The sequence below is a fragment of the Euprymna scolopes genome, chromosome 14 (assembly GCF_053919585.1).
Source record: "Euprymna scolopes isolate OS-2025 chromosome 14, ASM5391958v1, whole genome shotgun sequence".
NCBI lineage: Eukaryota > Metazoa > Mollusca > Cephalopoda > Sepiida > Sepiolidae > Euprymna > Euprymna scolopes.
The window spans coordinates 355,847-360,762 of record NC_136495.1 but is presented as its reverse complement, the minus strand read 5'-3'; the positions used below and the strand labels follow the sequence as shown (position 1 = coordinate 360,762).

At 32.1% G+C, this 4,916-nt stretch overlaps 1 long non-coding RNA gene across 1 annotated transcript; it reads left to right on the top strand.

Moving 5' to 3' along the window:
- The first annotated feature begins 866 nt into the window (after window positions 1-866).
- Window positions 867-4,396, top strand: LOC145292834 (uncharacterized). Its single transcript, XR_013869603.1, has 2 exons — window positions 867-1,242; window positions 3,409-4,396. It is a non-coding gene; the product is annotated as an uncharacterized LOC145292834 (long non-coding RNA).
- The last annotated feature ends 520 nt before the right edge of the window (window positions 4,397-4,916 follow it).

Here is a 4,916-nt window from a genome sequence, read left to right as displayed (position 1 = left end):
GAATAAAAACACCTTGTTTGTGCAAAACCTAAATTAATTAGTCAAAAGCCGAGTGATTCTGGCGTTCGCAAAACGCAACAAACTACAATTTTGTAAACACGAAAATTACTAAGGCCCAAAATTTTAGGCAGTCGAAAGACTGTGAAAATGACGTCATGTAATTAAAAGGGAGAAAGTTTTTTGGGGGGGGGGGTTTGTCCCAGTCGCGCATCCGTACATTCCTATTTTGAGCGTTTGTATTAATTTTTTCAGTTTTTTAATTTAATTATTTTTCTATGTTCCTATTTTTAAATTAATTTTTTTCTTAATTATTGCTCAATATTATATAAAAAAAAATATGTTACGCCGAAAGTTTCACATTCTTGCGAGCAAGGAAATTATTAAAATCTTGCATATAAAAATTATGCGAAACCTGCAATTAAAAAAGAAAAAAGTAGAAATATTTTTTGCAATTATAATTTTTTGTGTGAAAATATTAAATAAGCAATGATTAATTCAATGATAATATCGGTAGTTTGAGAAATTCATTTTTCTTCGAGTTATGTAGAATTAATTAATACGGATTTAGGGGTTTTTTCCGTAATGTTCCTACAAAAATTATTTTATTTTTATTGTTACAAATTACGATGCTTTATTTATATATAAAAAAAGCAAAAAATAAAGTCTTGCGTTTTTTATTTACTACTGAAAACTATAACTTTAGTAAAGGTATTTTTGTTCCTTATATTCCGCGATCATCATTTGATAAATACTGAAAATTTCATTAAAATAGGTTAATTTCTTAATTTTGGTGATTTTTTTAAAGTAAAGGGAGGGGGTCAAAATGTTTATACATTTTGAGCATCGGCATTCATTTTGCCCATACCTAGTTTAATCAGAAAGTTGTTTCCAGGTCATTTTCCATGAAGCAGAACGCCGAACGGTCAGCAGAAACTGGAGCTAAAAAAAAGTTCGAACAAAAGAAAACACGCGAAATCAATACTAAAATAGTGCAATAAATAAAATAATAATAATTTTACCCGTAATATCTACCAAACAGAGAGACATTATCTTCAAATGAATCATTTTGAATTTATTCTCCCTTTTTTTTCCTCTAATTTTCTGCGAACCTGCATTTCCGGTCGCCATCTTTAATATTTTATTGCACAATCCACATCTTAATTTCGTCACCTTTCAATTAATACGTTTATAATTATACTTCTTATAATAATCGTTCCTTGCTTGAAAACGGATCGTCAAAAAGTAAGTATTACTTAAATTTATTTGTTTTTGGAGTTCATTTTTACAACACGGGCACGTCTTAACAATTTTGTCTCAATATGGAGGTTGAAAATAGCTTAACATTCTAGTTTTACATGTGGGCAAGGAACCCCACACATTCTTGCTTGTTAAGGGATAATATAAAAGGCAAGAGATCATCGGATTTTAATGAAGTTTTCAGTATTTCTAGAAAAAATATAACGGTGCTTATGCACTTATTGTACCGCGCTATTTTTGAAAATAGTATTTTCAAGTTAAATTCAAGTTTTATGCTATCTTTTTTTATTATTAAATTTTTACGTGAAAAAACATAATACTTACAAAACACCCTCCATTCCCTATGTTACGAATGGCTTTCTAAATAACGTTATTATTTCCGCGCAGTACAATAAGTGCATAAATACCAAAATAGCTTACTTTTGAGTCAGTGATATTTTCCTTTTCGTTTTGAAGCATTTTTACAATAGTCAACAAAGAAAAAAAAAAAAACTACAACAAATATGTAACAAATGTTACCAAATGCAAGAGAAGTTACCTTTATACCTACGAGGATAAGAATTTTTTTTGTTTCAACTTATTTTGAAGCGTTTTTTCTTTGGTTCCAAGCTAACTGCATGCATGTCTGCTCTGTTCGGTTAGGAGGGAAAAAAAAGATGGCTGCCATAAGCATTGCACAAACACCCTTGACAATTGCTCAAAATTCGAAAATTAAACAAAATACTGTTAGAAAATTTTTGCTCGATTAGTGAAACTTATTGAATGTGTTTCTACCAGTATTTTGTTTAAGTTTTGACTTTTAAACGACTATCAAGTGTCCTTATGGTTTTAGTAACCATGTTTTTTTCGTTCAAACGACCCATGATGTGTTTGGAATGAAAAAAAAAAACACTTTAAAATATATTAAAACACAAAATAGAACAGCCTCATCCAGGTAGGTAGAAGATGAACTTATCTTGCCTTTGACCAACAATATCTTTACGATATCTTTGTTTATTAAATTTTAAGGCAAAAGTACAAAATAGCTAACACACGAGCTGTAATCCCCCAAAATAAACATAAGAAAGCAATAACCGATTTGAGCCCCTTCTTCTGCCATAAAAAAGAGAAACTGCAAATGATTACATAAAAGATATTATAAATATTTCCTTCCCCTCAACAGTAAATATAATCATGGAAGGGTGTTATTATGTAATACTATACTGCTCCAAAAAAACTCATCCAGATAGTTAGAAGATGAATTGCATTTATTTGTTGTATTTTTCAGTTCCCTTTTTTGTTTTCTCTTATTAAAAATGCCCTTGTATTTTTCTTTTCTTAAAAGTAGCAGAAAACTAGTTTATTAGTTCAATTACTGTGTAGTTACATTTTTATTTGATAGAATAAATTTTAAATCAGCAGAATAATTTTGATATAGCCTAAAGGTTTTGGAGCTAGTAATAAATATGTACTCAGAAAATCTCAGTAATTCTGTAGTCAGTTCCATATTGTGATAAAAAATCTTCAATCGGTCTCAAGTACTGTCATCTACTCACGAATTTAGTGAATACTTTTTTGTTCGAAGAGAGCAATGTTTTTAAGTGTTTTTTTTTTCTTGTTGTTTTTCAAATCTAAAAAAAATTGGTTTTACGAATATTTAATCCAAATTAGTTAAATTACAACTGAGATGTAATGGACTGTTGTGAATTAGGAGCCATGCTTATAAGTACACTCTAAGAAGAGAATTGAGGAGTAAAATTCTGTTCACATTACACTTAAATTTGTGCATGTTAGTACAGTTGTGGAAATAGAAGGCAAACAGGAAATTCAAAAGTCTAGCATTTTGAGGGAAGAAACTTTCAAAGTAGAAAGTTTTCCAGCTTTGAGGGACATCTACAGTAAAGGGATGAGCGTTTACTTCTTGTCTGGTGTGTTGTTGGTATTTGCATTAAGAGAGCACAATTACTATGAGTTCATTAAAACATATTCCATTAAAATACTTGTAAAACATGCATAGGGATGCAATGGGGTTAGAGCTTGATTGACAGTGCAGAATCTATTAGATTGGAGACTTTTGTTTTTAACAATTTAATGCAAAAATGTGTTGTTTTTTTTTTAATTTTCAATAGAAGACAGCAATTAAAGCCTTAAATGTTTGTATTATTATTTCAGTTCATGGAATGAGCTGTCTAGTAATGATTGAGAGGATGGTATCATGACGAAAAAAAAAACAAGGAATTAATATATTATCATGAGAACAAAAAAGCTAGTATAAATAACTGCTCTCCCCCTCAACAGTAAATAAAAACATGGAAAGGTGTTATCATGAACATATACTATACTACTCCCTAAAAGAGGAGGTAATATTTGGGAGGATCATGCCATAAAAGGAGAAGATAATGTCTGGGAGTATGACATAGTGGTAACAAAGCAGATATGATACTACTCCTCCTAAAAAAGAGAAAAGTGTTCCTGGGAAGATGATTTTGTGAAAACAGCAGATACTACCTTACTCCTGCCCTCAAAGAAGGTTGTAACACATGGGAGGATTACCAAACTACTTTAAAAAGGAGGAGGTCACCCCTAAAAGGATGGTCATATGATAGAACCAATGCTACACTAGCTACTCCATTGAAAAAATACAATAATACATTAAATGAATTTCTCTTCCATTCATTTAATAATGTCTAGTCATGAAAACATTACTTTCATAGTCTCTTGATCTTTTGTATAAGATCAAAGTGTAGCATTTGTTTTCAGCATCTGAGTGACATGAAACATTTTACTATCAACAAAAATATTGACTGTCCTTCCAACTTTCACTCTCTCTCGGTTCAGGGTCATGCAGTCCTTGCTGAGGAGATCTGTTTAATGTGGGTGTTAGAAAGATACAAAAGTATAATGCAAGGGGAGTAATTCTTTTTTGGGCAAAGTTGCCTCCCCTTGTCCGAGTTGTAGACTTCTCGCGAGATCAACGGCCGGATGTAAAGAGAGTGGAGGGAAAACAGAGTGACTTTCAAAATGGAGAAATAGCATCATTCCTGTTTGTTCCAGTTATCATACTTGGACTTCTAACCTTTCATGTGTTATGTTTGAATTGTCGTTGCGTGTGTGTCTGTCTTCATAATAAATGTATATCGTCATGTATATCGTTATGTAACAGCAAGTGATTTTCTTATTTGTTCATAATTATTCCATTCATTCATCATGTGCTGCAAACATACCCATGAGAAGGCTGAACACCCTGCAGTAAGATATTTTATGTTATATTGATCCTAACACATCCCACTATATAACAGTGGGATACATTCTCTGAGTTCCTGAATGGCAAGTGTTCTACTGAGCTCCAATCTATGGTTCCCACTTGCCAAACTTTCACAAAAAACACTCAACTAGCAACAACCCCTATAAACGATTTTCCCTCCCTCTCTATCTGTGCCTAAATCTAAATGCAGATTCCATGAGCAAAGCTTCTTTCCCAGAACTTCTCACCTGCTAAACACTGTTCCACTGTCCTGCTACCCAGTTGAATTCAACATGGTAGCCTTCAAATCCAATGTAAACAATTTCTAGTTGAGCCTTCCCCATAATCAAATTCTACCCAATTTACACCATTAACGATTACTACACTAACACCTTACATTCGTTAAACCTTATCCTCTGGTGGCCTTTGGGCCTTG